This window comes from Protopterus annectens, chromosome 1.part2 (genome assembly GCF_019279795.1).
Source record: "Protopterus annectens isolate FY-2018-M chromosome 1.part2, PAN1.0, whole genome shotgun sequence".
NCBI classification, from domain to species: Eukaryota; Metazoa; Chordata; order Ceratodontiformes; family Protopteridae; genus Protopterus; species Protopterus annectens.
Genome location: NC_056727.1, coordinates 364,373,210 through 364,397,041, shown reverse-complemented (window position 1 = coordinate 364,397,041; position 23,832 = coordinate 364,373,210). Strand labels below are relative to the sequence as shown.

Below are 23,832 nucleotides of genomic sequence, written 5' to 3'. Positions count from 1 at the left end.
ACTGACGGTCTTCCATGACAAAAACTTCAAGTCGCAAATAGCTGCTGGCTTGAACGGTCCTTGAGCCAATCTCTGCAGTACAACAGTGAGGCCCCATATTAGGGAAGGACCTATAGTGGGTGGTCTCATTAAAAAAATGCCCTTCATAAATGCTTTGCATAACCTAAAAGCTGACAAGGAGTGAGACTGGCTAATGGTATGAAAATCAGAAATTGCTGCTAGCTGAAGTCTGATGGTACATAAACTTGCTCCTTCTTTAAGCAGGATACTAAGAAAAACCGAATTGTCTGAGACAGTTGCCAAGAAGTGATCGATATTTTTACTTGTGACCCAGACAAAAAGCCTTTTCGATTTACATTTGAAGACTTTCTTAGCTGACTCTTTTTGAGAGGCCAAAATGATGTTATGAACCGGGGAGGCAAGCCTGGACTGTCTTATTATGGTTGGAAGTTAAGAAACAATGAGGTCAGTTTGAGGACATGAAGGTTGGGATGCTGAGATCCTGTCTTGGTTCCAGTATCCACGGAGGATATTTTAGATGAGATCAGAGGAAGGGGAACTATATCTGTCGAGGCCAGAAGTGGGCAATGAGGATGACTGAGCTCTTCAGCCTGCTTGCCTTCTGAAGAAATTTTGGGACAAGAGGAAGACAGGGATAGGCATAAAGGAGACCCAGGGGCCAATAGTGCACTAGAACACCCTTTAGGGATGCCCCCGGTGGGGGAATAAAAGCAAAGAACTCTCCTCATTTGGTGTTGAAGGGAGAGGCAAAGAGGTTGCAGCAAGCCTGACCCCAAAGTTTGAAGATCATGTTTGCCACTGACTTCTTGAGGGACCACTCGTGCGGAAGCAGAATAGATCTGCTGAGTCTGTCCACCAGCTCGTTGGTTTCTTCAGAATGTGCGATGTAAACAGAAGGCGGTCTGAAGATTTCATCCATTCCCACACCCTCATGGCCACCCTGCACAGTGGGGAAGAATGGGTTCCTCCTTGCTTGTTGATGTACCAGACTACAGACATGTTGTCAGTGTGAATAGCAATGGTCCCTACAGGGACAGCATCCTAAAAGGCTTGCAGTGTTAGAAGAACTGCTCTCATCTTGAGGACATTGATATGCATCCTTGTGTCCAGATGGGACCACATGCCTTGGACAATATTTCCCTTGTAATGCCCCCCACCCCAACTGGAAAGCATTTGTGGTCATTGTGGCTATTGGAGGGGGAATCGAAAAGGGTCATCCTACAAAGAGGTTGTCTGACTGAATCCACCAATGGATATGACATTTGCAGATTAGTGTCAATGTGATGGGAACAGATAGGAGTTGGAAGAGTATAGACCATTGTACTGCTAATGTCCACTGAAGAATTTGCATGAAAAATCTTGTTAAAGGAACTAACAAATTTGCTGTTGACACTGACTCCAGAGCTTGTAAGTCTAGCCACACAAGGGGAGGAGACTGGTGAGATAATAGTTTACAAGCTTGGTTCCTCAGTGCTGTTATGCAGTGTAGGGGAAGGGAAGCAAAGCTATTTGATCTCTCATGTTCAGCTGTGTTGCTATGAATTCTAGGTAGTGTACTGGAGTTAGATTGGACTTGCCTAAGTTTATGGTCTTGCCCAGGGAGTGTGAAAGCTGAATCAGATAATCTCTGGCTTGGAGAAGTTGAAGCCTCGTGGGAGAGGTAAAGAGACAATCGCCTAAGTATGGAAATACCAAGAATCTTTTGAGACTCATGTGAGCTGCTATGACTGCCATGTATTTCATGAACATTTGAGGGGTTGTAGTGAGTTCAAAGGGCAGTGCTCTGAACTGAAAGTGATTGACTCCCAGCCAAAAGTGCAGGGTATCGCCTGGGATGCCTGTCTATTTTGTTATGATGATATACATCCTTGAGATCTATTCAGCACATCCAGTTGTCCTTGTGCAATAAGGGCAGAATGTACTGAACTGTAACCATTCGAAACCTCAACTTCTTTACATAAAGATTCAAATTGCTTAGATCCAGTATGGGTCTTAGGTCCCCTGTCTTTCTTTGGCACCAAAAAGAAGTGGGAGTAAGTTGCAAATCCTCTTTGTTTGGTTGGGACCTCTTGGATGACCCTTTTTTGCAGCAAGCTTTGAATTTCTTGGGCTGCCTGCTCCCTCTGACTGGGTGGCATGTCGAGAAGTTTCTTGCTGGTGTTTGGAGGGGGGAGGAAAAAGGAAATGAAGTAGCCTCTGGATATTATGTTTAGCACCCATGAATTATTTGTCAAGTGTGTCCAGGCTTCTGGGTGAAAGGAAGATCGACCCCCTGACTGCCTCCAGAGATGGACAAATGGGCAGCATTTCAGGAATGATGATAGGGCTTGTAAGAGAACATGTCTCTAAAGCTCTGGTTCTGCAGACATGTTCTGCCTCTAGGGTGATGTCTACCATTAAACCCTCCTCCTCTCCCTCTGAAGTTGGGGTCCCCATGCAAGCATTGGAAAGGCCCTTGTGATTTACAGAACCACATTCTCTTGCCTCCATGCTGGTTCCTTGAAAAGGACCCCTAAGGTGTAGAAAATTGATTCCCACAGCAGGAAGGGTCTTCGTGTCCTTTTTGCTGCAACTGAGTGTATCTCTAACCAAAGGGCCAAACAGGGATGAGCCATCAAAAGTGGCTTTAACAAAAGACACCTTGAAGGGTTCCACAAAATCACAGAGTCTCATCCAGACGTGTCTACTTAGGGATATCCAAAAGATAAATATAGGCCTCCAGCACCAAAAGTACCACAAAAATCCAAAAGGCAAACAGTCAAATATATAAGGCGGTACTACCAGACTGAGAATAAAACAGCTTTATTATAACAATAAACATAGCAGCATCAAATCATAAGCACTTTCAGGTAGAATCCTTCTTCAGATAACTGTTTAAAACAAACATCACATCTTGTATAAAACAGCATAGCCAATCACATTCAATAATTTACTCTCCTTTTTGCTAAGGCAGGTTTTAAAGGAAACACATCATTTAAACATGGGGCTTTATCTGCTCCCAGTCTTAATATCCATTGCATTTCCCTGTATTCAGTTTCATTCCTCATATTACCCAGTCTCTGACTTCTACCAATGAGGGTTCCTATACAATGATGTTGCTACAGTTCCATCTGTACATTCAGAAACACGGACATCAAGGTACTCGATATCAGAATCAGAAAAACTCAATAAAAACCTAAAAAAGCTAGTGGTTGATTATAAATATTCAACAAAGGATATAAGTTCATTCTCGGTGTCTCCCCATAAAATAAAAATGTTGTCCACAAACCGATTGTAGAACAAAAGTTTATCTTTCCATGCATGTTCAATTTAAAATATTGCCTTATCTTCCTAATAAGCCAGGGCAAGGTTAGCATACGAGTTTGCACAAGGTGTGCCCATAGCTATACCCTGTCGCTGGCAATAATAACTATTTTGGCAAAGAAACACATTGTTCTCCAATACTAATCGCAACAAGGAACACAGACGAATATGGTCTTCTAAATGCGTATGATTTCTACTATTAAGTATCTCACTTACAGCATTTATACCATACATATTATCAATGACGGTGAACAGATTCTTTTCATCAAGAGTGGCAAATATATAGGAGATAGCCTGTGTTTCCTGCAAATATGCACCCAAGGTTTGTAGGAACATAGCTGTATCCTTTAAAATTCTTGGAAACTCGAGCAAAATAGGTCTAAAGCTACATTCTAACCAAATGGAAATATGTAACGTTAACTACCCTCTACCAGATACAATAGGTCTTAGGGGTGGTGTTTTAGTATCCTTATGGATGTTAGGAAGGGCCTTAAAGACTGGGATGGTGGGATATTCAATGTATAAAAATATCAAAAGCTCATGCTCTAAAAGCCCTGTTTTTTTCCATATTTAATAAGGACCTGTGTACTTTCTGTATAAAGGACTGAACCATAAGCGGTGATAACTGAACAAACGTTTGTGTATCAGCAAATAGCATGCCTGTCTGTGTATTACAGTACTCTTTACTAAGTACCACCACAGCTCCGCCTTTATCGGCAGGTTTAATTACAATGTCATCTTTACTTTCCAATTCACATAATGCTTGCCTATGTTGTTGATCCAAGTTATAGTAAATGGATCTGTGTTTATTCTGCAAATACTGTTCAATCTCACGCTCACAAGATCTAATAAACATCAGTAAAGTAGGGTTTAAAACTGGTGAAAATGTACTGGGTTGTATTGTACTGTATTAGGTGCATATTTACAGGAAACATATGCTATCTCCTATATACCTGCCACTCTAGGTGTAAAGAATCTGTTCACCGTCATTGATAATACGTATGGCATAAATGCTGTGAGTGAGAAACAATGTGTTTCTTTGCCAAAATAGTTATTATTGCCAGCGACAGGGTATAGCTATAGGCACACCTTGTGTGAACTCGTACGCTAACCTTGCCCTGGCTTACTGGGAAGATAAGGCAATATTTCAAATTGAACATGCATGGAAAGATAAACTTTTCTTCTACAATCGGTTTGTGGACGATATTTTTATTTTATAGGGCGGCACAGAGAATGAACTTGTATCCTTTGTTGAATATTTAGAATCAACCACTAGCTTTTTCAGGTTTTCATTGAGTGTTTCTGATTCTGATATCAAGTACCTTGATGTCCGTGTTTCTAAATGTACAGATGGAACTGAAGAGACATCATTGTATAGGAAACGTTGTTGGACTAACAATATTTTGAGTTTTGATAGTATGCACCTCAGATACATGTTTCAGAACATAGTAAAAGGGCAGATATGTAGAGTATCCAGGCTATGTACAAGTGAGAGTACGTTTAACCATGAAATAGATTCCTTAAAGACTTTTTGTTTGTCTTTCGGCTTTTCCAGGTAAGGGGTCGCCACAGCTGAACTCCGGTCCGCTAATGATTGGCAGTAGATTTTTACGAAACGCCAAGGTGCCAGCTTGACGCCCAACCTTCAACTAAGGCACGCCCATTTACGCACGCATGTCTTTCGAATGTTACCCAACCACGGGGAGGGCATGCAGACTCCACAAAGAAGGCACTCCCAAGCCCAGCCGAGAATCGAATGGGAGAACCTATTGCTGTGAGGTTACAACGCTACCACCGTACCACCGCGGTATAGATTCCTTGATCCTTAAAGACTAATTTTCAAAAAAGGGGGTATACTAAGAAGGTACTGGATAAAGAAAGTACAGTTGTGTACACTTACCATAAATGTAGATGTTCGAGTGCATTCACTGTTGCAGTCATTACATTTGGGTAATCTGCTGGCAGGTTGCCCTCAGTCGGCCTGATTAACAAAGTCTTGGGTCCTGCGTCAGTTGCTGTCTCTTCTTCCATGACGTCAGGTCGTCAGGGGAATAAAACATGCATCCAACGCCATTACATCAGTTTTTCTTGCCCCAGATGTCAGGTGCCCCCCTAATGGGGAGCAAATAAAATGAAAAACACAAAAATATACCTCCAACCAAAAGCAAATACACCAAAAAGGCTTTTAAGCATAGTAAAAGAAAGCAGAGATATAGCCAGAGAAAAGTAGGGGGCTGGAGAGAGTGTAACCAGGACTGCAACATTGAATACACTCGAACATCTACATTTATGGTAAGTGTACACAACTGTACTATGTCCTTCATATTTCACTGTTGCAGTCATTACATTTGGGTAGATTCCCAAAACTATGGTTGGGAGGAGGGGTTTATACAGCATTAGGGCCAGCTACAAGGCCCTGCAAGACAGCAGTGGCAAAGCCAGCTCTGGATTTAGAGAAAATTGGTAAACGATAATGCTTGATGAAAGTATGTACAGAACTCCAGGTAGCAGCTTCTAGAATATCCCCGGCAGGAACACCTCTGAGAAAGGCTGCAGAAGTAGATGCAGCCCTGGTGGAGTGAGATCTGATCCCCTGGGGGATAGGTTTTCCATGGTGCTTATAGCAGAAATTAATGCAATTGCTTATCCATTTAAAAATGGTTTGTTTTGAAATAGCCTTCCCCTCTGCCCCTGCAGCAAATGCTACCAGCAATTGTTCAGATTTTCTTCGAGATTTAGTCCTGTCCAAGTAGAACCTAAGTTGGCTGTGCACATCCAAGGAATGCAAAATCCGTTCCCCTTTGTTCTGTGGATTGGGAAAGAAGGTTGGCAAATGAATGGACTGATTAAGAATCACACTGGAAACCACCTTGGGCATAAAGGACGGATTGGTCCTCAGAGATACCCTGTCCGTATGAAAGATGATGAAAGGCTCCACTGCCATAAGGGCCTGTAATTTAGATATCCTTGTAGCTAAAGTGATTGCTAAAACGAAGGCTGTTTTCCAAGAAAGAAATTTTAAGTCTGCAGTAGCAGCTGGCACGAAAGTAGGTAGAGTGAGCTTCTCCAAAACAAAGTTAAGGTCCCAGGCAGGGGTAGGAGCTCTCCTGGGTGGTCATTTGCCCCTCTGAGATACTCCTTGAGCAGGGGATGAGAGAAGAGGGGTGGTTCTGTGTTATAGTGAGCTGAAATAGCAGAAGCGTGGATTTTAATAGAGGAAAAAGACAGGCCCTTGTGAAGCATCTCAGTTAAGTATTGCAAAATCTGAGGTAAATTGGGCGCTGCTGTGCTCATCCCTAAAGATTGGTTCCAGGCACAGAATCTTTTCCATTTGTCAGCATAAGATTTTCTAGTACTAGGTATTCTCGCCTCCAAGATGACATCCATCACAGGTTTGCTGAGGGATGATAAGGGTGAATTTAAGTGATCAGCCAGGTAGAAAGGTTCAATGTTGGAAGCTGAGGGTGCAGAATTTGGTTCTCCTGCTGAGACAGCAAGGAAGGGGTCTGAGGCAGGTGCCATGGAGATATTTGCAACACACTGCACAGGAGTGGGTACCAGTGTTGGCATGGCCAGTCTGGAGCAATCAAAATCATTCTTGGTTTGTCCTGTCTGACTTTTAGCAGAACTTTGGAGAGCAGAGGCAGAGGGGGAAAGGCGTAGACTGATAGGTTTTTCCATTTGAAGGACAGAGCATCCACTTTCCAGGCTTTTTTGTGGGGAGTCCTTGTGCAAAACTTTTACAACTGGTAGTTCTGGGGGGAGGCAAATAGATCTATATCTGGGCTCCCCCATTTGCTTGTCAACATGTTGAAAATCCATGGTTCCAGTTTCCACTCGTGTGGGTCCATGAGATTTCTGCTTAGTCCGTCTGCCAGTGTATTCAATTTTCCTGGCAGGAATTGAGTTTGTAGGTGCACTTGGTAGCTCAAGGCTGTGTTTCACAATGCCATGGCTAGTCTGCAGAGGGGGGTAAGAATGTGTACACCCCTGCTTGTTTATGTACCACATAACCGTGGTGTTGTCCGTCTTTACCATTAGTTGCCCTGGAAGAATGCAGTCCTTGAAGGCTGTCAGAGCATTCTGTACAGCTAACATTTCTTTTTGATTGATATGTAGGTGCATTTGATTTGGGTTCCATTTGCCCTGAATGCACTTCCCTGCCAGGTGAGCCCCCCATGCATAGTCTGATGCATCTGTAGTTAGGGTTTGGGCAGCAGGGGGCAGTGTGAATGGCAGTCCCTTGTTTTGGTGGCAGGCCTCTGCCCACCATAGGAATCCCAGGCGTAGGCAAGGTATGATAGGAATCATTGTTTCCAGGCTGTGACAATGTTGATTCCATAGTCCCACCAGGGGCTCCAATATCCTAGACCTGGTCATTACCAACATGGGAAATTGATGCTCCACACCTATGGTCACCCCCTCGTTAGTCACGTCTGACCATAAGCTAATCACCCTTAACATCCACATCCCACCCCCACCCCCCAGTAAGGAAACCTCCATAAAAAACTTCTCCAAAGCCAACTTCATGCTACTCAAGTCAGAAGAGACAAACGTCATGACACCCATGCAGACGGGAGCTGAAAGTTCAACTGCTGAATCCTACACTAAGACACTGTATGAGCACATCCACTCATGCATAAATCGTGCCATCCCAAATAGAACCAAGATGCTCTCATCCAAAAAAAAAGAAGCCAATCTGGTGGTCCCCTGCCATAAACAAACTTTACAATAAAAGGAAGAAACTGTTGCAGAAAAGAGGAAAATCCCAGGATGCAAAAAACTTCCTTACCAGCCTCAGTAAGAAACTGAGATCCCTCATAAAATCCTCTAAAGCTAGTTACGAAAATAAAATTGCCAAAGATTCCAAAGACAACAACAAGGCATTCTATAACTATGTCAAGAATCTAAATGGCAATGCTCAAATCTGCTCTGAGCTAAAACAGAACGGCATTAAATATACTGATCCCAAGGATATTGCCAATATCCTGGCAGATCTATTCAGTGCCAACTTCACCCCCCTCTCACCCCCTAAATGGCCCATCTCAATACCGGAAGATTGCCAAATTCCGGTAATAACGGCCACACAGGTAAAAAATGCACTCTCCAAAGCTAAGAACACAGCATCCATGGGACCAGATGACATCCCGGGCTGTGTACTACATGAACTACAATATGAACTGGAACCTCACCTAAGTGTCATGTTTAATCATAGCCTCACCTCAGCTTTCGTGCCCACTGAGTGGCGCACAGCTACAGTTATCCCACTCCACAAGGGGGGATCCACCTTGGATCCCAGAAACTACCGTCCCATCAGTCTGACAAGCCTTATCTGCAAGGCCATGGAACGTATTATCATGGAACTTATAAACAAAGACATTGGCAACCTTCAAACACTGGACCCCACCCAATTTGTGTTCGTGAAGGGCCGATCTTGTCTCCTGAACTTGACTGACTTCTTCAAATCAGTCTCCAGAGCCATGGACAAGGGTAAGGTGGTCCACACAGCCTATCTAGACCTTGCCAAGGCCTTTGACACCATCCCCCACTCTGGAATCATAGATAAACTTACTAAGCTGGGCATTAATCCCTACGTCACCCAATGGGTTACTAACTGGCTTACTGACAGAACCCACATTGTAAAAGTAGCCGACTCCAAATCCAGCTCCAGACAAGTGACAAGTGGAGTACCTCAGGGTTCAGTCCTGGGAATGCTCTTGTTTGGCATCTACTTCTCTGAAGTACAGGCCAACACTAAGGGACTCTGGATAACAAAGTTTGTAGATGACTGCAAACTGCGAGCCATTATTGAATCCCCAAATGATATGGATACTCTACAAAAGGGCCTTACAGAAACAGATGCTTGGTCCCAGAGCCATGGGCTCAAGCTCAATGCCAAGAAATGCATAGTTATCTTCTTTGGGAAAAAACATGTATCCGTGAATTACCATATAGGTGGCAGTACACTAAACACCGAAAGTTTGATAAGAGACTTAGGGACACAGGTGGACAGTGGTCTCACCTTCGATAACCGCATCGCCACAACAGTCAGGAAATCCTTCTATGTGGCACACCTCATCACTAAGGGCTTTTCATCCAGAAAAAAGGAGGTCATTGTCCCACTGTACTCATCCCTCATTAGACCCATTATAGAATACAATGCCCCATTTGGTATGTACCTCTCAAGACATCTGCAACAACTGGAAAAGCCACAGAAATACCTCACTAAAAGAATCAAAGGCCTAAAGCAGATGCCCTATGCTAACCGCCTTAAAAAACTCCAGCTATACTCTGTCGCATATCGTCTACTCAGAGGCGATCTTTGCTTAACATACAAGGCCATGTCAAACCCAGAGCTGTTGGACATGCTACACTTAAAGAAATCCCAATCCCTCAGAGCCACAAGCCCAGGGATCTAAACATTGTCATCACAATAAACCAAACATGCTGGAGGGATAGATTCCTGACCAGAGACTCCCCAGACTCTGGAATAGATTGCCCATACATGTCAAGCAGAGTGCCTCTTTGGTCCTCTTCAAAAGGAACCTTGATGATTGGATGGGAGAAAGGAAATTCACCCCGGGGATCACGTCAGTCGCCCTGCTAGACAGGGGTCCAGGGAAGTAAATAGTTTGGGAAGAAATAGCCAGGGAATTGTTATGGCTAGGCTTGTATAGGCCCTAGGGCTGATAGCCTAGTACCAACCTATGAACCTATAGACTTAAGTACCACTGTAGTTTCCTCATATGCAGTCTTGCATATGGAATAAGAAAAATGCAGGAGGCCATGAACCCCAAGGCTTGCAGTATTTGTCTTGCAGATAGCAGGGTTTTTGTGGCCACTTGCCTGAAGTAGGTTACCAAATAAATTTGCTTCTCTGGCGCGAGGAAAGCCATCTGTGCAGTTGTATTCAAGCTTGCACCCAGGAATGTAATCTGTTGAGAAAGTACGAGTTGTGACTTCTTTTCATTTATGGTGTACCCCAGACAAGTTAGAACCCGTTTTACAAACGCCAGATGATTTAGAAGTATGCCCTGGTTTTCTGCCTGAATCAGACAATCGTCCAGGTATGGATATATTTGAATATTTCTTTGCCTGCAAAATGCAATAACTGGAGCCAGGCACTTTGTGAATACCCTGGGCGCAGTAGACATGCCAAAGGGCAGTGCAGAGAACTGATAATCCAAGCAGCCTGCGTTGAAGCGTAGGTATCTTCTGCAAGATTCCCTGATTGGGATGTGCAGGTATGCTTCTTTTAAATCTAGAGTTGCCAACCAGGCATCTTTGCCTAGCACAGGGAGTAATTGGTGAAGAGTCAGCATCTTGGATTTTGGAATGTCCAGAAAGGTGTTCAAATTAGACAGGTCCAGAATTGGACACCATGATTTGTCTTTTCTGGGTACCAGAAAAAGCCTGGAATAGAAACCTTGTCCCTTTTCCTCTTCTGGTACTGGTTGAATAGCCCCCATGTTTACAAGGGAAAGTACTTGTTTTTCAGCCTCTGTTCACTGATTTGGGGGCAGGTCTGGCCACCCGTTTGGTGTTGGCAACGTGTGGAAATGAAATCTGTATCCCTGGGACACTATATTTAAAAACTCATTTGTCCTGGGTTATGTGTTCCCAGTTCTTTGCATGAAGAGCAATCTTTCCCCCTAAAGGGGGCGGCTAAAAGGAAAGTGCTGGGTAATTTTAAAAGGAAGTCATTGAGACTGTTTGGGAAGTGTCTTGTTATTTCCAGATTTGGAAGTGGAGGCTCCCCATTGCTTAGTTTTGAGAGTCCCCTGGGACTGAAACCTGGTGCTTTTGGTGTGTCTGGGTTTGGCTTGAGAGGATCTGGAAGGAGCTGGAAAAGACCACTTCTTAGTAGGCCAGTGCCTACTAAATGTTGGAGGTTGCACTTGTAAGAAATCTTTAACAGTTTGCATAGATTTAGCTTTATCTTCCATTTTTTTAGAACTTCTTCAGCCTTATTGACAAACAGGCGGTTCTGATTTAAAGGAACATCCAACAATTTCGCTTTAACATGATCAGGCAAAGATTGCTCCTTAAGCCAAGCATGCCTTCTAAGCACAGACCCAGTAACAGCAGCCCTGCAAGAGGCCTCTAAAGAATCAAAACCACATTGCAAAGTATGTTTTTCAACTTGTTCAGCAGAATGCAATAAATCCTGTAAATCTTTATTTTCCACACAGTCATGAATCAACATCATTTTCTGTTTAAGCATTCCAGTAATATGCTGTTGATATTTTAACATATGAAATTGTCAGTTTAAAGCCCTGATTGCCAAGGTTGCAGAAGTATAAACCTTCTTACCCCATCTATCTAGTGCCCTGGAGTCTCTATCAGAAGGGGTAGGATTTTTAGCAGTAGAAGCCTTAATGCCCTTGGGCCCCTGAGAAATGGTTTCTGGATCTGTAACAGGATTTTCGAAAAGGAAGTTGTGGTACTCAGGAACCCTTTAGTATCTGTCAGGTTTACTAGGAGCCGGAGGCAGGGAATCAGGGGCCATGCTGGATTCCAAAAACACATCATCAACAATGTCTAGTACAGGAGATATAGCCAAAGGCCTATGCTGAGGTTGAAGAAGGAAATCCCTAAGCCTCTTTTTTGAATCAGAAAATTCCTGACTTTCCCAGCTATGTAAAGTTTCCCCAAAAGAAAAATCCTCCGGAGGGGAAGCAGAGGGAATGGAATCCTCTGCATCAGAATCCTCATAAGTAGGTATGGACAAATCCAGGTCATTAGAAGAGTCAGAAGAAACAGAATCCTGATCAGAAGATTCATAATCAAGCTCAGCCCTAGGCCTCTTACGGGGGGGGGGGGGGGTTGACTACCCCTGATTAGAGTAATTAGATCTTCAGCCATTTTGATCATTTGTTTTTTATGCATAGTGGCCTGAACATCTGGCCTGGGCGTACTTTTTTTAGGCAAAGATCGAGACTTAGGCCTTAGTAATGAAGGTGGAGTCGATTTAATATGCAAGTCTGTAGGCCTGAATACACCCTCAGAAGCCGGTGCCTGCACAGCGGCTCTGGACCCATCCAAGGTAGAGACATGCGCGGGTTCCATAGGTGAAGCATCTCGCGGCATACCGGACTCCAAATGGGTCTCAGTAGAGGCCTGCAAATGAGAAGTAGCGGGTATCAGGGGCTGCGAAAGCGTCTCACTGAGTACCGGCGAACTGGCGACTGGCTTAGGAGAAGCGTCGTCGGCAGTTCTGGACCTCGGCGGCCTGTCTCTGTCTTTATCTTTGCATTTTTTTAGAATCTCAGTAGTTGGATGGCTAACCAATGACATTTCTGGATAATTAAACCGTGAACTGAAATATTTAGAGGCAAAAATGTACCGACGGCGGATAGTGTGCTGATTAAATAAAGCACAAAACCAACAGCAAGGTACGTCGTGGTCAGGCCCTAGGCAAGGAATACAGTACAAATTTAAATCTTTGTGAGGTATTTGCTTTCCACAAGTAATGCAATTATTAACTTTTACTGACATCGGTAAGGTGCAAGAACAAGTTTCCCCAACGGGGTACTTAGCTTTAAGTTGAAGACTTTGGTCCGGAAACTCGAAAACGAAAATTTCAGGAGTCAGCCGACCGGCACTTGCAAACTGCTTCTGCTTCGGGCACCGCATGACAAGAAAGACTGATGTAATGGCATCGGATGCATATTTTATACCCCTGACGACCTGACGTCATGGAAGAAGGGACAGCAACCGACGCAGGACCCAAGACTTATTAATCAGGCTGACTGAGGGCAACCTGCCAACAGATTACCCAAATGTAATGACTGCAACAGTGAAACACGAAGCACATCTGAAAAATAGTGGGACCTACAGGAAGCATAAAGCAAGACCATGGATTGATAAGGGGAAAGGTTTACATAGCACCACTGATGCTGAGATAGCTGGTGGTGATAAAGGGGTGCAGCTGAGTTTGACATACAACAGTGATATAGGTGGGATATGTAACATCATTAGAAACAACTGGAGAATTCTACTCACAGATGAAAATATAAGTAAAGTTGTAGTACAACCTAGATTTGTTTTTAAAAGAAATAAGAATCTTAAAGACATTTTGTGCCATGAACCCTCCTGTAATGGATCAAAAAGGTGTAATATTAAGAGCAAGGGCACATTTCCCTGTCATAACTGCAAGGCATGCAGATATATTAAGCAAGACAACAGTTTCCTACATCCCAGGACTAAGGAATGTTATTCTATGAATGCATATTCTGATTGTAATACATGCAATGTGGTCTATATTACTAGCTGTCACGTCTGTACTGCCTGCTACGTAGGTAAAACCAATTGTAAGTTTAAAGATAGAAATTTTAAGCATCTGTCTGACATTAGACTACAGAAAAAACAAAATGCATTGTATAAACATATAGCTATACATCAAGGTCATGCTTTTGTTTTTATGGCTTTATCTGTCATTGGTAGAAGTCAGAGACTGGGTAATATGAGGAATTAAACTGAATACAGGGACATGCAATGGATATTAAGACTGGGAGCTGATAAAGCCCCAGGTTTAAATTATGTGGTTTCTTTAAAACCTGCCTTAGCAAAAAGGAGGGTAAATTGTTGAATGTGATTGGCTATGCTGTTTTATATAAGATGTGATGTTTACTTTAAACAGTTATCATCTGAAGAAGGGATTCTACCTGAAAGCGCTTATGATTTGATGCTGCTATATTTATTGTTTTAATAAAGCTGTTTTATTCTCAGTCTGGTAGTACCGCCTTATATATTTGAATGTTCTCCTCAGGGATAGTCCTGAACTAGCAGCTCATGAGGTACCTTCCGCTGTGTGGGAGATTAGCTTCATCGAGGAATTAGCAACAGATGACATGGTGGCCAGCTTAGGAGAAAGTTTCTTAAGCTTCTCTGCAGTCATGGACTCAGAGAGGGAGGCTGAGAGCTCATTGATCACATCTCACTGAAGCAAGATAAAATCAGCTAGATAATTTAACGACCACAGCACAAAATTGGCTGAGGTGTAAATGTACTTTCTGAACCTGTCCACTGATCTAGACTCCTTGTTAGGTGGATGGACAATGGCACTTTCCTATGCCCGTTCTTTCTTAGTGGCTGCTATCACCAGAATAGTATCAACTACAGAGCCCTTACTCCAGTGTTTCCTATTAGATGGTGGGACCAGGAACCTATTGGGCACTTGCGAATGGGCTTGATGGTATCCGGTTCCTTCCATGCACAGTGGGAAACTAAATCAAAGAGGTCATCCACCGGGGGGGGGGGTCACCCAGGATGCAGATGGGCCCACCCAAAAGCCTCTAAAAACACTGACTCCTCATAAGAAGGCAATTGGACAGACCACCCAGCTTTCTGCTTCAGGATCTCAAGAAATTCTCTGAAGGAGACATCAGGTGGGGATCCTCATCAAAGTCAGTGTCTTCTGTTAAAGACTCAATTGGGGAGTTGATGTGCCTCCTTTGGCATGTCTTCTTCTGGGGGATTTCCTCCACAGGGTACTCAGGGGAAGTATTGGAACAAGGGGATCCCTCCTGGGCAGGGAGATCCTGGAGGCTGCTTGGGACAGGCTGACTGGGAACAGAATGAGTAGGCTAAAGACCTCAATCAAAAGGAGGTACAAAGGTAGGCTGCAGGACATAAAATGACAGTTCTCTACTACGGAAGAAAACACTTTCCACTAGTTGGAAAGCAGACGGACTCAGAGAGGCCCTCGCTGCCTCCCCCAGAGCCAAAGCAACAAAGGGAAGGTAGCCAAGATTCACACTGGATCCGTGACCTCCAGAGGGAATCAAACCCGAGCTGTCAAGGGCAGAAGCACCCAGGGGAACTCCCCCACACCTTGTGCCGACATCTCAACTCCACCATTGGAGTCGAGGAAGGTGGATTCCCCGGCATTGAAGCTGACACTCTCGGGAGTCTGAAACCTGTAGCTCCGATGCTGAGGGTCGGATCACAGAAGGAGTTCTGATGGTGTGGGCCAGATAGCTCACGGATCTGACAAGGGGTGGAGCTGACAATGCCCTCATCTGATTCTGGGCCTTGAGGGACTTCCTCATCATCCTGTCCACATCTGCCTCAGACCAGCTTCTAGAGGACCTGCAAGAAAGCCAATGAGAGAGGACTGGAGTGCTTCGGCCTGGGTGAAGGGGGACTCTCCTAACAGCTTGGGGACTTGCTCTGAGCTCTCAGATCCACAGCCCTAGGATCCACACCTGGAGCCAAAGAGGAAGAAGGTGACAGCGTGATTACCTCAGTTGGATCTGAGGAGGCTTGTGGATCCGATAAGGTGGAATCTTTCTTCAGATCCGAGGAGGTCAGATCTGAAAATTTTTTAGCTTTAGTTTTTAGTTCTAATGGGTCTCTTGGGGAGGCAGAGAGAGACACCTCTTTTTAGTCTCTTTGGAAGAGGAGGACGAAGCCATGGAAGGGTCTGAGCTTCAGAAGCTGAAGAAGGAAGACCCCTTAATATAAGCTTACTGCGCCTATCAGCAAGGGCACATGGGTTAAAAGAAGCACAAATTTCACAAGAAGCTTTAAGGTGATCAATAGCTAAACAATAGATGCACTCCTTGTGGGCATCTTGTTGGAGATTTTGTGCACAGTTGTTTTTAGAAGACAGTTTTTAATATATTTTCATAATTTTAATGGTTTTGTTAATATAGTGTTTGAAGTTCAAGTTTCTATGTTCCCACCGTTCTTAAATGTTTTTATTTGCTTATTAGTTAATTGGTTTATAAGAGATAATGAGCAAAAGAGTTAGTGATCTGATGAAGTCCTTTTGAACAGGAAGAAAATGTAGTGATTGCAGTTAACCATTAATAAAGTTTTTTGGTTTAATTGAGGCGTTTGTTCTTTTAAAGAATTGGATTTGTGTCCTTCTGGTGGTGTACCTTTGCTTTTTTTTCACGTTTTAATAACATATGCAGCAGAGACACCAAAAAAACTAAACCACTATCCAAGGGAGAATTTAAAATCTCATTTGTCACATCATCCAGGAGGTTCTGAGAACACAGCCAGGCAAACCTCCTTGAAAAAGTACCAGTGTCCATAGCCCATGAAGAAGTATCAACTGAGTCATACACAAAATGTAAACAATGATTAGTGACTTGTACAATGGATGAAATTAAATTACTTAAATCAGATTTTTCTCACAAGAAGAAAGTGCAAACAAAACATTACTCATATTTTCATAATTGGTCATAATAAACTTTAACACACAACCCCAGAATTCAAAATTCTGAAAATCAAAGTTTCAAAATCATAAACTTTTTTCTTAATCTTCCCATCCTTGCCAGAAAGAGTAGGATATGAATTAACCAAATGTTTAGCAGCAACTGGATTAACTAAACCTATAGCTGCTGGGCCAGGTTTGGGCTAAGTGTAAAACAGCTTACGACTGAGGTACTTAGAATGTTTGTTTAGGGCCAGCAGGCTATCAGGAAAATTGCAGGTAGTGACACACACATCCCTTCAGAGCTGACAGAACTGGAGGAATGGGAGAAAGTTCTGGAAATCCCTTCTGTAGCAGCTCATAGTATTTCCTGAGGGAATGAGAAACCTCAGTGTTCTCCCACTGAAAACACTGGCAAATTCTGGAAATAGTCTCAGAGAAAGAGACTCCCCACAGGAAGAATCAAACTTAACTTTCCTCTGAATCTGAATCAGAAAACTGAGAAGAAAACCCTGCCTCTGTCTCTTCATTTTCCTGTCCAGATTCAGTATCTTCAGTCTCTTTGGGAAAGAGGAATCCCTCTTTCTTTTAGCAGAAACCACCTTGTAAGAATTATCAATAGCCTGAATTAAACCCTGAGCTAAACAGAGTAAACTACTCCTGTCTAAGGCAATTTGAGGAGGAGTAGATACAGGTTTAATTTTCTGTTTCCTTTTGACATGAAAAATGGTGCCAGCAATGTTATTAATGGCAACAGCAGCTTCCTCATGGATTGGCACAACATTCTGTCTGAAAAAGGGAAGCCTTTCCTGGTCCCTGTCCCAGGATGGACAAGAGTGATTCTCCTTTGCCCAATGAGGGTACCACAACACCCACAGAAGATGTGGCTAAACCCTGGTTCATAGTGGCTGTGGGTGCTAGACTAGAGGGATCCAGGGTAAAAGATGGCTTGTGGAACAAGCTATGGCCTCAGCAAAGCCACCCTGTGGCTGACGTGAATTACTAACCTGCTGTGGCAGCAAAGGCTGTTTGCTTAACTCTTTCTTCTTGTGGCTAGAAGAAGAACAGACAATGAGACTGGTAGTTTGTTCCATGGTCAAGCTAAAAATGGTGCCTGTTTCCCAAGAAGAGCAAGTAGCTAAAGCCGGTTAAAAAAAAAAAGTTATGCAGTCACCATAATGTTCCATGAGTGTTGTCCATCTCACCTTCATTCTTCAATGGTTGGGTTTGGAACCGATCCTCGGTTCCAACTCGGACGAATACAAAAGCTCGAGGTCTTCCACTGGCTCGTGGCTGTATCTCTATCCCATCATGCTCCAGGAAAGCTCCTCAGATCTTGTTTCTGATAAAAAAAAAAAATTCTCAATGTGCTATTAAATACCTAAAAAGACAATGAAGAATGTCAGAGAACATTATATGCCAAATGTGACCGCTCAATCCTCAAGAAGCCAAAGGTTGGGGGAAGGAGAGTGGGATTAAGAATGAAGGCGAGATAGACAACACACATGGAACATTATGGTGAGTACATAATTTCTTTATGTGATATTGTCCTGTCTCGTCTGCATTCTTCACTGGTTGTGACAGCGTCCCTAGCACCATATTTCTTGGGAGGGTCACGGGAAAATATTCTTCAGAACAGTGGACCCAAAGGAGGCCCTGTTCCTGGAGGCCAAATCTACTTTGTAATGAGTGATAAAGGTATGAGGTCTTGCCCATGTTGCAGCAGCACAAATGGTATCAATTGGCAGTCTAGCACGAAAAGCAGAAGTTGCTATAGCTCTCATAGAGTAACCCTTGAACTTTACAGGGAAGATCTTTGTTGTTTGATTTGTATGTAAAGGTGATACAATCTGATAGCCACTTAGAAATTGTGATCTTAGAGACAGGAGCACCTTTCTTAGCTTCCAAAATTGAAACAAACAATTGGTCATATTTTCTGAAGTCCTTTGTTGTATGTAGGTAGAAATGTAATTGTTGTGTACATCTAGTTGATGTAGCATATATTCTGCCTTGTTGCCAAAGTTAGGAAAGAACAGTCGTAGTTCTATGCAATGATTCAAGTTAAGGTGTGAACATACTTTCGGTAGAAAAGATGGGTTCGTTTGAAGGGATACTCTGTCTTTGTGGAAAAGTATGTAGGGGGCTTTATCGATAATACTTGCAGTTCTGAAACCCTTCTCGCAGAATTGATGGCAATCAAAAGGACTGATTTCCATGTCAAGAACTTTAGACCACAGGATGATGTAGGTTCAAAGGGGGAAAGAATCAAACGGGACAAAACTAAATTTAGGTCCCATGGTGGTAGAGGGGTCTTAATGGCTAGTCTTAGCAAAATAGTGCCCTTCAGGAAGGCTTTGCATAGTCTGTGAGACATCAAATTTGGGGCTAAATCACTTATATGGAAATTAGATATAGCTGCTAACTGGACTTGAATGGTAGCGGTAGCTGCAGCTGCGCCTTCATTAAATAGCTTTGTTAGAAATTCAAGAATAGAGCTTATTGAAGTGGAAAATGGATCAATGTGATTACTTAAAGCTCAGGACGAAAATCTTTTCTATTTGCTCATGTAAAGTTTTCTCATAGAAGCCTTGTGAGATGAGATCAAGATATGTCTGATCGAAGGAGAAAGGTAAGACAGCCTGACAATATTTGGAATGGGAGCAGCCAAGCTGTCAATTTGAGGGTTTTTCAATTTCAGCCTTAACATAAACCCCTGCATCACGAGATGGGTTGCCAACTGGCTCACGGACAGAACCCACATGGTAAGAGTTGCGAGAGCTAGGTCTGACTCTAAACTGGCTACAAGTGGCGTTCCCCAGGGCTCAGTCCTAGAATCCCTCCTGTTCGGCATATACTTCTTAGAGGTACAGGCAAGCGCAGGAGGACTATGGCTGACGAAGTTCACAGACGACTGCAAACTAGGGGCTATAACTGACTCTCCAGCTGACACAGACATCCTCCAAAAGGGTCACACTGAGACAGATACCTGGTGTCAAAACCATGGCCTCAAGCTAAATGCCAAAAAGTGCATAGTCATCCCCTTTGGAAAAAACAAAGTACCCACAAACTACCACATAGGTGGTAGCCCCCTAAATATGGAAGACGTAATAAGGGATCTGGGGACCCAAGTAGATAGTAACCTCTCCTCTGATAATCACATTGCCAAAGTGGTTAGAAAATCCTTCTATGTGGCCCACCTAATCACAAAAGGGTTTGCATCCAGACAGAAAGAGGTCATTGGGCCCCTCTACGCATCACTCATCAGACCCATCATAGAGTACAATGCTCCATTTGGGGTGTACCTTACAAGACACCTGCAATAACTGGAAAGACCACAGAAGTACCTCACTAAGAGGATCACTGGCTACAAGAAGATGCCCTATGCAGCTCGACTGAAGAAACTCCAGCGTACTCGGTTGCATACCGTCTACTCAGAGGTGATCTCTGCCTGACATACAAGGCCATGTCCAACCCAGAATTGATGGACATGCTTCACCTAAAGAAAACCATATCCCTTCGAGCCACACGCTCCTGGGATCTAAACCTCACCACAACAATAAATAGGACTTGCTGGAGGGATAGATTCCTGTCCCAGAGACTTCCCATGCTCTGGAACAAGATTCCAATCTACATTAGGCAGAGCTCCTCGCTAACCCTCTTCACAGGAAACCTTGACAAGTGGATGGGAAAAGGAAAGTTTACCCCAGGGATCACTTCAGTGGATCTGCTGGACAGAGGCACAGGGAACTAATCTAAGGGGGCGGCGAAAGCCAACACATTCCAGCTAGGCTTATAAATGCCTTTGGGCAGATAGCCTAGTACCTACCTATGAACCTAGCGAAGGTCCTTCTTGCAGGAGACTGTTATCAGAATCTGGTGAGACATGGGTAGCTCCTGCAACAACCACTGAGTGAACAGTAGCCATTGCAGAATTCTCATGTGCATGTGTGCTAATGGAACTAAGTTTATCGCTGCTGCCATGGTTCCCAAGGCTTTCAGAACTGTTCTTGCTTGTGCCTTCTTCTTCGAAAGAAGGTTGAAGACCTGGTGTCACAGAATTAAAACTCTTTCTGGAGGAAGTTTTGCAATCATCTTTGTCGTGTCTAGAGCTGCTCCTATAACGACAATATGTTGAGATGGCAAGAAGGCAAATTTTTTGTAATTTATCACGATTCCTAGGTGAGAGCAGAGTAGTAATGCGGTGTCCCTTGCCTTTAGCAGTAGATGCTTGGTGGTGGCGGTTAGGAGTCAGTCATCTAGATACAGAAACACTCGGAATCCTAGACATCTCAAGTGAGCTGTGACCACTGCCATGCACTTGGTGAACACTCTGGGGGCTGTAGTGAGGCCAAAGGGCAGGGCTCGAAACTGATAGTGAGTGGCTCCCAGCCGAAAGCGCAGGTGACTCCTGGATGGCCTGTCCATTTTTATGTAGTAGTACGTATCCTGGAGGTCTATAAAGCACATCCAGTTGTCTTGTCCCAGAAAGGGAAATACTGACTGCAGTGTTACCATCCAGAACTTTGTTTTCCTTACTGATTTGTTTAATCTGGTGAGATCCACTATGGGTCATGAGTCCCCTGTTTTCTTTGGAATGAAAAAGAACCTTGAGTAAATTTCGGATCCGCTTTGGTCTGCGGGGACTGTTTGGATGACTATTTATCTGGCAACTTTTGAATCTCTAGAGTTGCCTGATCCTTTTGACTGGGTGGAAAGTCTGGGATATTCTTTATGTTTGGGGCGGGGAAGGAAAAGGCTATAGAGTAGCCTCTGAATGTGATGCTTTGTACCCATTTGTCTTTTCTTATATCTAGCCAGGCTTCTGGGTACAAAGATAAGTGACCCCCAACTTTCTCTATAGGTGAATAGGCAGGCCTCCCTTCAGGAGGGCTGAAAGGGTCTACCACAGAATGAATCCTTGTCACCCTGATTTTGTGGACCTCCCCCTGCCACGTGGGCGGTGTCTCCCATTACTGCTTCCCCTTTGCCCCTGGGGGAACAATTACCACGTGCGTCCTGAAAAACTCTCTGGGATTTTCGGAACCACATCTTTCCTCCCTTTTGGCCCTCTGGATAAGGTCTAAAAGGTAGTGAAAAATGGACTCCTATGGCAGAGAGAATTTTCCCTTCGTGGTCGCACCTGGTGAGTTTGTCCTTGACTTTTGGCCCGAAGAGTGACGAGCTATCGAAAGGGGCATTAACAAAGGTAGACTTAAAGGGTTATGCAAAGTCACACAAGCGCATCCAGGAATGTCTCCTCAGGGAAATTCTTGAACACGCTGCCCTACTCGCTCCATCTGCTGCGTAGGAAATTACCATTTTACACACTTCTTGAACCCAGAGGGCTTGGAGTCTTTAGGATCCTTAGACACTGTAATATGAATGGTAACCAACAACATCAATCACCAGAAGAAAACATTACTATTAAAGAAAAAAACTTTTTTTTTTTAATAACACTTAAGTTTTAACAAATCAATCTTCCTAATGAAAGAAGGGTAGGAAAGAAGGCCCTCTAATTAAAATGGACAAACAGTAAACTTTCTGACTAAAACTTTAACAATTATAGAAAAGAGGAAGGGATGGCAGTTCTCTAATTGAAACAAAACTGCCTAGGGAAGGAGAGCAGCCCTCTACCTTAAATGGGCAATGGCAGCCCTCTAACTAAAACAAATTGCCGGTTTTGTTAGGAATAAGTAGCAGAAGGAATGGGATTCTTAAAACACTCTGTAACTTATACAAATGAGTAAAAAAAGGCAGGAAGGATAGGAGAAAAGCCCTGTAACTAAAAACAGGCTTGAAGTAATAAAAACAAGCTGGAATATGGAATAAACAGGTCAAGGGGAAGGACAGTCGATGGCCAAAATAGAACCAAAACGGAAGGCAAACTTCCAACTAACTAGAATATCAATAATGATAATCATTAAGTCTTTTAACAGCAAAAACACCAAAAATAAGAATTAAAACAAGAATAATATTCCAACTTAGAGCCAAAATGGAAGCACCCAATCTGTTTAGCGGCAAATGAGATCAGAGGAGCTTTCCTGGGGCAAGATGGGATTGGGATACAGCCACGAGCCAGTGGAAGACCTCGAGCTTTTGTATTCGGCTGAGTCAGAACAGAGAATCAGTTCTGAACCCAACCAGTGAAGAATTAAGGCGATATAGGTCATCACCACATCCAAAGTCTTTAAAAGTTGCTTTTTTCCAACAAAAACTCAGTAAAAAGCACTTTAAAATGTTTTGTTAGCCCCAAAAAGTAAAATAAGCAATGTTTCGCCACAGAAAAAAATGGTTTTCAATTACTTTAAATTGACAGAAAAAAAAGCATTCCCGTTTAATAGTACAGTTAAGTCTAGTCACAGTCTGTTAAAACATACACTACTAGCTTAAAAATAACTTTCCTAAACAAGGAAGTACAATAAACTCATTTCTATATAGTGGAAGGTTTTTCCCCAAAGGGAACTTATCTGCCCAGAAAAGAAGAGCACAAGCTGACCATCGATCCTCAAAATCCTGCAGTGCAGTGTACTCTTCAGTGGCTTGAAAGCTCTAATGGGCTTGGCCGCCAAACCTGTTTGCCCTGAAGCTTAGGAAGCTGGCTAGGTGTTATGTTCTTGGCAGGATATAACACATATAGTTAAGGCTACTGCAGCAGTGATCAATATGATGTACACCACCTTTAATCATTGGTGTTCTAACAGTGTAGTCATACATTTGAAGAAGACCATGAGCACAACAGAAAGACCAAAGGGAAAGGAGGTGAAATGGTAGGGTGACTTACCCACTACAAAAATGAGGAACTGTCTGTACACATTAACTATACTAAAATTGTAGGAAGTTTGAATACAGAAAGCAGAAAAAAAGGAAATTTCAAAAAAGTAAAGATAAGCTTAATACAAAACATGTGCAAAACAAATAACTGGTGATTATTTGTCAGATATATGAAGGAAGATTAAAATAAATGCCTTATATAAACATATGTCAGATATATGAAGGAAGATTAAAATAAATGCCTTATATAAACATATTAGTAAATCCGGGGAAGCATATTTTAAGTTTACTGTTTAAACTTTGCAAAGTCTATCTGCGGTTTCTGGAGAATGAAGGTTGTGAATCGGGGTTGTTATAGGCAGCATAATATACCTCTTCCAAAGCTAGATCTAGTGAAGGAAGCGGCATAGAGTGAGGCAAACCCACTTGTAACATATCAAAAAATCTCCTCATTTCAGAGGTGAACATGCATTTCTTCCTAATAAAACATCTCACTCATCTTGGCAACAATCTGAAAAATGAAAATTACCTGCCAAGAAGGTTGTGAGGACAGAGTGTATTGTGCTCAA

General features: G+C 43.1%; 1 protein-coding gene across 1 annotated transcript in view; it reads right to left on the bottom strand.

Moving 5' to 3' along the window:
* MCM8 (minichromosome maintenance 8 homologous recombination repair factor) overlaps positions 1-23,832 on the bottom strand; it is a 929,462-nt gene that overhangs the window by 213,592 nt on the left and 692,038 nt on the right. The gene's annotated exons all lie outside the window — the stretch shown is intronic.